A 10,831-nucleotide genomic window follows, 5' to 3' on the forward strand; every position below is an offset into this window, starting at 1 on the left:
GACTGGGTATAGAGACAGACTGACCAGCAAATAAGTGTCTCCTCACAATGGTGGACCAATCCATATTAATGCCCATGATATTGAATGAGATGTTCAATGAGCAGGGTTTTTTTGGGCCATGGAGGTATTTGGTTATCTGCAACCCAAGAAGAACTGCTAGTGGGTCTTGACCCTTTGGAAACAACACATTCTCTGAACTGATTATGAATTCAGAAGTTTTGTTGATTTCATACTTGTTTACAATTGTTTTAGGACTTGTAGAGCCTTCCACCTTATATCAGAGAGGTTTCACACTTGTTTTGAAAGGATTCTCGGCCAGTTTGTCAAACAAACAGAACACAACAGACAAAGACATACACAATGACGGGATCTTAACTTATTTAATTTATTAATGATGGAATAATCAGCTCTGGAACAGGAGCTAATGTCAACATATTTGATTTAAACAAGTTATTTCTCCTTCCCTATCAACGCCCGTCTCATTTTCCACCCCTGCCGGGGGCTGGAGCTGGAGCTGGAGCTGGGGCAGGAGCAGAGGCGAGGCTGGCCAATAGGGAGGCAGTGAGGGCCATCAAGGCAGAGTTACTCTTGAGATGGCTGCGCATAAGGAAGTAGGATGGGTACTGAGGCTGCCGATAGGGGTAAAAACCTCCTAACCACGGCCATAACCCCTGTACCTCTGTAGAGAGAGCGAGAGCGAGAGCGAGAGCGAGAGCGAGAGCTGGATAAATTGTTCTGAGCTCAAACAAACTAGTAATCATATTCAAATAGTAGACCGTACTATAGTACTCTAATAGACAGAATACCTAATAGATAGTACTAAATATTACTGCACCCTCATTGCTAGCTGAGCGCTCCTCTCGATCATGTTCCTCAGACACCTGCACACACAAACAAAATCCCAGGATGAATGATATTATGGTATAAAGTAATCAACACTCAAGTGTGAACTTAAGTCCATCATATAATAATTCAGATATTGTCATATTCCAATGCAATGCAATCTATGGAAACGCAATCTCTTGTTGTATTGATGTAAATTCGAAGGCTTGATGTTGTATTTCAAGAATTCTTACAGGAATGGAAGAACAAAGTCCAATCAGGCACATCACTAGGGAATAGTAGTTTCATGGTCACCACGGAGTTCTGAAATGAAAAAGACATACAGTGAATTCAAAGCTAGACACGCCTGACTAAACTCCACTACAGTATTCTTGAAACTCTTACCTGTTCAAGTGAAGATGTCAAATTTTTAAAAGTATTCAACTTGAGACTGATGCTGTATTGTAACTTAAAGCAAAAATATGCTTTTATAGACCATTTCATTCCACTGTCAACCAATGAGCTTTCAGTCCCATGATCAATGCTGTGTCCTGAGATGAAATGTGATGAAATTAGAGACATTTGGTGTGTCATTCTACAAATCTTAATATATCCATAGTGCCAACAAAGAACAATGGCCCATCAGTATTAGGAAACTTTTGCTAAGTTGACAGGTTTTGAAACTGTTGATGATTTATACCCTTGTTTGTTGGGCATTGCGGAGGATAAATTAACTCATTTAATTGTAATGTACATTTACTTTCAATTCTATACAGCATAGCTCAAGTACCAGACTTTATTTTGATTTCTCCTATCATGCAAATATAAAATTAACACTTTGTATAGATTTCTCACAATTTCCATAAACTTAATGAGCATTCATCAGAGGACTGAAAGACATACAATTCAGCTTGAAATATAAATGTGTTTATTAACCAGAAATGCATAAAGGAATCACACTTCATAGTCAATGTCTGGAGTTCCATGAAATACCTGATTGACAGAAAAGCAAATTAATGAATTTATAGGATATACATTGTACTTATGATGTTTGGGGAATCCAGTGTTGGGAAAAGTGCCAAATTGTCATACTTGAGTAAAAGTAAAGATACTTAAAATGGCTCAATTTTAAGTGAAAGTCACTCAGTAAAATACTGCTGGAGTAAAAGTCTAAAAGTATTTGGCTTTAAAAATACTTAAGTATTAAAATAATTGTAATTGCTGTAATTGTGTTTTGTGAGTCCACCTTATTCTGAAAACACATGCAGTACCAATGTTTTACAGAAAATACAAAATGTCAACTGCATCCAGCTAGTCGCTGAAATAATTTTTGAATGTGTGATCGAAATGGATTTTCCTTGTTCTGAAAACACATGCAGTACCAATGTTTTGCAAACAAACACCCACTTCACTCCCCACCTATGCACGTTGCCAAATCATCATGGGAAGGACTTGATTGTAGAATTAAGTAGGCTTATGATTACAAGTTAAACTGAGTCACCAGCTTAAACAGTATAATATGCAACTCAATCCCCACCTTGCCACGACAAATGTCCAACTTTTGTAACTTATTGAATGTATATGTTGCCCCAAGCAAAAATGTTTATTTCAGATCCTTTTTTATAAGTTCAGACATTTTACTTTGGATAAGTAAACTAATATTCATTATACAATACAAATTTCCCATCTTTAGTACACTCATCCGGAGCTCCTGTCAAACTGCCATTGTAGGGCTCTTTCTGTTGACAAACTGGCACTGCGTGAAACTCAAGGTCAATTAACCCACTACAGTCTAAGCCCTGTCTAAGCTGGGAGTGTGGTGGGGAGGGAGGGCTCTTCTAAGCTATTCATGTGTGGCATGTTTCGTCACATTGTCTTTTTGAACATTGTCTTACTAAATGTATCGACTATGAGCTGATGAATATTTCATCAAAAGTGCATTACATTGGTATGGAAATAAATTGACATTCAAATGTCATCATTATTTTTAATGTCACCAGTTTGACTTTAAATGCGGTATAATGTTAGCTAGCTAGCTAGGATTGAGGGAGGGTGGCTAGCTACTTAGCAATGTCATCAAGTATTCAGGCACCTAATTGAAATGTAGACTTAACATTAGTTAGCCTCTGTCCAGAATGACTGGGTTTATCAGAACTTTAGGGCACCACTATAGCGCTGCCGATAGAGGGCGGCTTGAGAACATTCATAACAGTGGCATGACGTGATCTGAGTGACGGAGGTGCTACCTATGAATTTGGGAATGTTTTAAGAAGGATCATTTTGCTATTTGATATTGATTTTTAAGGCCCTTGAAGGATCAAAAAACTTTTTAAATTATTTGATGAAAAAATGTACATGGTCTTACTACTATTAGCCCATAAAAAGTCAATGAATAACAGATTTACTACATGGAACAACAGATAGTCCCCCCATAAAAACTGCACAAAAGGAAGTTTGTTCTTAAAGAGTCTATCCTATAAACTGAGAGAAATAAGAAGGATCGGAAAACTTTTTTTAACATGTATTTAAACCCTTATTTTTGGCCTTAAACATTCTCCATGTACAGTGGCAAGACAAGGTATGTGAATCCTTTGGAAATACCTGGACATCTGCATAAATTGGTCATAAAATGTGATCTGAGCTTCATCTCGGTCACAACAATAGACAAACACAGTCTGTTAAACTAATAACACACAAACAATGATATGTTTTCATGTCTTTATCTGAACACATCGTCGTAAAGATTCACTGTGCAGGGTGGGAAAAGTATGTGAAACCTTGGATTTAATAACTGATTGGCCCTCATTTGGCAGCAATAACCTCAACCAAACGTGTTCTGTAGTTGCGGATCAGACCTGCACAGCAGTCAGGAGGAATTTTGGACTATTCCTCTGTACAAAACTGTTTCAGTTCAGCAATCGGGTTGAGGTCAGGACTCTGACTGGGCCAGTCCAGAATGCGTATTTTCTTCTGTTGAAGCCATTCTGTTGTCCATTTCATTTGTGTTTTTACGGCCGCTGTCCTGTTGCATCACTCAACTTCTATTGATCTTCACTTGGCCGAAAGATAGCCTGACATTCTCCTGCAAAATGTCTTGATGAAGTTGGAAATTAATTTTTCCATCGATGATCGCAAGCTGTCCAGGCCCTGAGGCAGCAAAGCAGCCCCAAACCATGATGCTCTCTCCACCGTACTTTACATTTGGGATGAGGTTTTGATGTTGGTGTTCTGTGACTTTTTTTTCTCCAGACAGTGTTGTGTGTTCCTTCCAAACAACTCAAATGAAGTTGAATCTGTCCATAGAATATTTTGCCAGTAGTGCTATGGAACATCCAGGTGCATTTTTTGCGAACTCCAGACGTGCGCCAATGTTTTCTTGGACAGCAGTGGCTTCTTCCGTGGTGTCCTCCCATGAACACCATTCTTGTTAATTGTTTTACGTACCGTAGACTCGTCAACAGACATGTTCGCATGTTCCAGAGATTTCTGTAAGTCTTTATCTGACACTCTAGGGATTATTCTTTATCTCATTCAGCATTCTGCTCTGTGCTCTTACAGTCATCTTTGCAAGATGGCCACTTCTAGGGAGAGTAGCAAACAGTTCTGAACTTTCTCCATTTATAGACAATTTGTCTTAATCATGGACTGATGAACATCAAGGCTTTTAAACATGCTTTGTAACCCTTTCCAGCTTTTTGCAAGTCAACAATTCTTAGTCTTAGGTCTGAGATCTCTTTGTTCAAGGCATGGTTCACATCAGGCAATGCTTCTTGTGGATAGCAAACTCATATTTTGTGAGTGTTTTTATAGGGCAAGGCAGCTCGAACCAGCATTTCCAATTGATTGGACTTTTTGGATCGCTTTTGGAGAAGTCATTAATTAGCCTAGGGGTTCACATACCTTTCCAACCTATACAGTGAATGTTTAAATGATGACACTTTTCAGTGCATTTGGAAAGTATTCATACCTCTTGACTTTTTCCACATTTTGTTATGTTACAGCCTTATTGTAAAATGTATTACATTTTTTTTTAAATTCCTCATCACAACACCCCATAATGACCAAGTGCATAAAGGTTTTTAGAAAAAACATTTAAAAACAAATATATCTTAATTACATAAGTATTCAACCCTTTCCATGAGACTCGAAACTGGTCTAAGTTGCATCCTGTTTCCATTGATCATCCTATAGATGTTTCAACAACTTGATTGGAGTAGACCTGTTGTAAATTCAATTGATTGAACATGATTTGGAAAGGCACACAGCTGTCTATATATGGTCCCACAGTTGACAATGCATGTCAGAGCAAAACCAAGCCTTGAGGTCAAAGGAATTGTCTTTAGAGCACAGGGTTCCCAAGAACACAGTGGACTCCATCATTCTTAAATGAAATAAGTTTGGAACCACCAAGACTTTCCAAGAGCTCCGCTCCAGCCAAACTGAGAAATCGGGCCTTCATCAGGGAGATGACCAAGAACCTGATGGTCAGATTGACAGAGTTTATTTGTGGAGATGGGAAAACCTTCCAGAAGGACAACCATCTCTGCAGCACTCCACCAATTATTTTATGGTAGAGTGGCAAGACGGGGAGCCACTCCTCAGTGAAAGGCACATGCCAGCTCACTTGGAGTTTGCCAAAAGGCACCTAAAGGACTCTCAGACCATGAGCAACAAGATTCTCATTCGATGAAACCAAGATTGAACACTTTGGCTTGAATGTCAAGACACATCTAGAGGAAACCAGGCACCATCCCTTCGGTGAAGCATGGTGGTGACAGCATCAAGCTGTGGCAGGGATTGCGAGACTAGTCAGGATCAAGGGAAAGATGAACGGAGTAAAGTACAGAGAGATTCTGATGAGAGAGATCCTTGATGAAAACCTGCTCCAGAGCGCTCGGGACCTCAGACTGTGGCTGAGGTTCACCTTCCTACAGGCCAACGACCCTAAGCACACAGCCAAGACAACGCAGGAGTGGCATCGGGACAAGTCTCTGAATGTCCTTGAGTGGCCTCGCCAAAGCCCAGACTTGAACACGATCGAACATGTCTGGAGAGACCTGAAAATAGCTGTGTAGCATCACTCCCCATAAAACATGACCAGAGGCTTGGGGGATCTGCATTGAAAATAGAAGAATCAAGCTTGTAGCATCATATCAAGAAGAGTCCCAGACAATCACTGTCAAAGTTGTGAAAATTTTCAATTACAAGGTCTAGACACTTCTGTAAATGTGATTGTTCAGTTTTTTTATTTTTAATACATTTTGCAAAAAATTCTAGAAACCCTGTTTTCTTTTTTCTGTATTAGGGAATTGTTGGTAATTGTAGATTGATGAGGGAAAGCACTATATTATCAATTTAGAATAAGTGTAATGCTAACAAAATGTGGAATGATCAAGGGGTCTGAATACCTCCCCGAATGCACGTATACAGTACTTCCACACATTTTTCAACTGGCACTGGGTGACATTCAGACACGTTTGTGAGGCCTGTGAGTGTCCTGCGTCACCGTCAGTGTCTCAGCATAAAGGAGTCTGTTTGGAGCTACAGATAGAAGTTGGCAGATCGTCTGTACCGACTTCAGACGAGTCCCCAAGACACTTGTGGGGGGTCATAGAGCAAAACAGGTCTCTATCCATAGAACGCAAGGCGTTTGTAGGGCCGTTTGTTACAGAGAGTTTTTCTAGCTGATATCTCTAGCTTAAACTGACCGACTATTTTGGAGAAAAAAAATATGCTAATTCGATGTCCATGGGTGCTGGACATCTACTCTGAGAACCTCATTAGCAAGCCTGACTGATAATTGCCCTTCTCTGCACACATCACACAGAGGCTGTGTTTTCTCAAACTTGTAGAGATTGCACAACACTTAATGGTCTAATAAAAGTGTCCATAGGATGAAGCTTAGAGCTCAAAGATTCTGACCAGGTGAAGAGACTGGCAAGCCTAAATTCACATGGTTTGTCTCATGTCAGCCGCTAAATAAATATGTCAATTAGCAATAAAACAATTATTATCTACTTATCAGATTTAACAATCAACATTAGCTCTTTGTTGATCTTGCAGAGACAAAGGGAATAATACTATGTCTGGATTGTCATACAATTTGTTCCCAAATATCACTGTCTCAATATTTTTGCTCAGGCATAACCCCTAGAGTTGATTGATGCCGGCGCATCAATCTGGTTACATAACAGAAAATCCTCATCATAATCTGTCAGTTTACAAAGAAATCTGCATTTGGATACGTCTCAATCCACCACATCCACCAGTCTCGCGCTACATCTGCAGTGAAAGGTGTCAGAGTTTGAGCGGTATATGTCAGACCATGAGAGATTCCGAACATTTGGTGTTCTCCGTTATTCTCCCCGTCTCTCACAATTGTCCAGTAGAGTCGTTTCCAAGTTCTGTTTGGTACCACCCGTTTCGGCGACAATCTTATGGGACCCCACTGTGAAAAGGGCGGATTTTGCTACACGGCCCAGGCAAATGGCACGGGACTTGTCTGAGGCAATCGTTCAGTTTCAAAAAACTAATGGAAGCATGAAGGTAGTTTGATGCCTACCCCAAAAAAGGGGTTAAATATGTGTCAAAAAAAAGTATATATACATAAGCAGTACATTTCCTCCTAGATTTAGGACAGACACTTCAATACTGTATATACTATTACAATACTCCAATATTATTATAAAAATGTTAAAAAATCATTTTTGCATTTATGAATGTGTTTATTCAATGCATTTCTATGAGATTTAGTAGTAAAGTCTAAAATCAGTCATTTACATATTTTTTTGATGACTGAAAGCGGTCCTCTAATTCAAAATCAAATAGCTAAATTATCAAAAGTATGACCATCTTAAAAACAACTCCACATCTCAGCTTAGCACCCAAGGTCTTTTTAATATTTGACATTTTTTGTTATTAGGATCCCCATTAGCCAATGGCGACAGCTTGTCTTACTGGGGTCGACACATAACGAAGAAGACATTACAAAGAAAACGACATTACTAGACAGAAATAAAGAAAGATCTAAAGAAATACTATACTTAATCTATTATAATGGACTCTGAATGAATAAATTGTCAATAGATGAGACATGGTCATTCTGTCAAAATGTCTTCACACGCACGCACGCATGCACAGGCCACACACACACACAGGCAACACACACACACACACACACACACACACACACACACACACACACACACACACACACACACACACACACACACACACACACACACACACACACTGGAAATGCACACACACTGCAGGAGAGGTATTACCTTTAACCACATGGTGTCACTAATGGATTGAATTTGAAGTAGCTTCCATAACAATTCAGTACTACAGTAGTGTCTTGATTCATTTATTTTTCATTAAATCTGTCTTTTTGTTTCTCTTTTTCTTTGTCGATATGATGGTAACTTTGAGAGTAATTCTCCTGAAAGTAGAACAATCTTACCTTCAGTATAGCCAAGCACCTTGCCTTGTCCTTTTATGATTTCATTTGTATTTTATTTATTTTTATTTCACCTTTATTTATTCAAGTAGGCCAGTTGAGAATAAGTTCTCATTTACAACTGCAACGTGGCCAAGATAAAGCAAAGCAGTGCAACACAAACAACAACACACAGTTACACATGGAATAAACAGACATACAGTCAATAACACAATAGAAAAGTCTATAAACAGAGGTTAAATAATTACAATATAGCAATAAACACTGGAGTGATAGATGTGCAGAAGATGAATGTGAAAGTAGAGATTCGGTGGTGCAAAGGAGATGCTTAAACTTAGAGGAGATATGAGTCTCCAGCTTCAGTGATTTTGCAATTTGTTCCATTCATTGGCAGCAGAGAACTGGAAGGAAGGCGGCCAAATGAGGAATTGGCTTTAAGGGGTGACCAGTGAAATATACCTTGCTGGAGCCGTGCTACGGGTGGGTGCTGCTATGGTGATAAGTGAGTACCTACTTATAGATGACTTGGAGCCAGTGGGTTTGGCGAATATGGCGAGGGCCAGCACGAGCATACAGGTCGCAGTGGTGGGTAGAATATGTTGCTGTACTGTATCAGTTACTGTACCTGGATACTGTACTGTATCCAGAGTACAGTAACTGTAACCCAGTGACTTATTTACTTGCTTATCGTAAGCAGCCTGGTAAAATAAGCAGTGGAGTGGGAATAAGTCGAATGATTAAATGTATGTAAAAAATTATACTGTATTATGTCAAGGCTTTCAATGATGACAACCATCGAAAAAGATTTAAATGTTTGACCATTGAATTTGGCTACTTGACTTCCTTTAACCGACTTTACTCATAATGTGAATACAATTTTAAAATATGTTTAATTGTTTAAAACATAACTCAAATATTGTTCACAACCAAATAGCCTCACTGAATATATCAAGAAATATCAAATGACAAAACTAGATGCTTATCCTCAGATTTGACAAACTCTTACTAACAAATGCACAAACTGTGAACATATGTTTGAATACAAAATGAAATTTCTCAGGCAAAAGAAAGTGTGCAGGAGGGGACATATGCCATTTCAAATATCTTTATTGCATTGCAGATAGACATACAGCAAGTACATTAAAGGGAAACTCAAAATATGAAGACAGCTATTACAGTACTTAATTGTCAGTTAATGTTCTGGTCATTTCATCAGCCATAGCTTGCTCTTGTTGAGTTGAAGTTTCTGATTCATGTCCTTTCTCAGCGACCAGCTGGAATGGGCCTGGGCTGGGGCTGGAGCTGGGGCCTGGTGCTGGGGCTGGAGCTGGGGGCTGGTGCTGGTGCTGGGAGCTGGGGGGCTGGAGCTGGGGGCTGGGGGGCTGGGCTGGGCCTGGAGCTGGGCCAGCTGGGGCTGGTGCTGGGGCTGGTGCTGGGGCTGGTGCTGAATGGGCTGGGCCTGGAGCTGCTGGAGCTGGGGCTGGTGCTGGGGCTGGAGCTGGGGCTGAGGACAAGACCAAGTCTTTGCAGAAGAAAGGTAGTTGTACTGCTGGAGAAAGTTTGGAAAGCCACGGCCACGGCCAGGGCCACGGACAACGCTAGAAGAAGGAGGGATATTGAATGTAGTCGCGGAGCCTCAGTTGTGTACACCATACACAATAACTTTGTATATAGTTTATTTTAGAAGTAAATAATTTTTATTGAATTAACTGTATAGAGCAAGGGCCATGTAGATGCTGAAACAAGCAGAACACAACAGATAAAGACACATACACAATGACGGATCTGAACTTATTTCATTTATTAATGATGGAATAATCAGCTCTGAACATGAGCTAATGTCAACATATTTGATTTAAACAAGTTATTTCTCCTTCCCCTATCGGGGAGAGAGAGAGAGAGAGAGAGAGAGAGAGAGAGAGAGAGAGAGAGAGAGAGAGAGAGAGAGAGAGAGAGAGGAAATCAACACTCAAAGTGTGAACTTAAGTCCATCATATTGTAATAATTCAGATATTGTCATATTCCAATGCAATGCAATCTATGGAAACAGCAATCTCTTGATGTATTGATGTGTAAATTGAAGGCTTGATGTTGTATTTCAAGAATTCTTACAGGAATGGAAGAACAAAGTCCAATCAGGCACATCACTAGGAATAGTAGTTTCATGGTCACCACGGAGTTCTTGAAATGAAAAAGACGTACAGTGAATTCAAAGCTAGACACGCCTGACTAAACTCCACTACAGTATTCTTTGAAACTCTTACCTGTTCAAGTGAAGATGTCAAATGCTTGAAATGTTGCTACTAAACTGTTAACACTGTTGCCGTATTGTAACTTAACTGCAAAAATATGCTTTTTATTTCATTTCATTCCACAGTCACACCAATGTGCCTTCAGTGCACCAATGAGCTTTAGTCCCTTGATCAAATGTGTGTCCTGTGTCCTGGAGATGTAAAATGTGATGAAATTAGGCATTTTTATTATTAAATAACGCAAGGTAATGTACCACACTTTTTCTTACAATTTCCATAAACTTAATGAGCATTC

General features: G+C 39.6%; 1 protein-coding gene and 1 long non-coding RNA gene across 2 annotated transcripts in view; both read right to left on the reverse strand.

Annotated features, from left to right (window-relative positions):
- Positions 1 to 10,831, reverse strand: part of si:dkey-22i16.7 (E3 ubiquitin-protein ligase TRIM33) — a 76,633-nt gene that overhangs the window by 23,748 nt on the left and 42,054 nt on the right. The window lies entirely within an intron of this gene.
- LOC127907908 (uncharacterized) lies at positions 837 to 10,678 on the reverse strand. The gene is made up of 3 exons (XR_008065494.1): positions 10,549 to 10,678; positions 10,397 to 10,465; positions 837 to 881 (listed from the first exon to the last, which is right to left on the reverse strand). It is a non-coding gene; the product is annotated as an uncharacterized LOC127907908 (long non-coding RNA).

The sequence above is a fragment of the Oncorhynchus keta genome, chromosome 16, assembly GCF_023373465.1.
Source record: "Oncorhynchus keta strain PuntledgeMale-10-30-2019 chromosome 16, Oket_V2, whole genome shotgun sequence".
In the NCBI taxonomy this organism is placed as follows: Eukaryota; Metazoa; Chordata; class Actinopteri; order Salmoniformes; family Salmonidae; genus Oncorhynchus; species Oncorhynchus keta.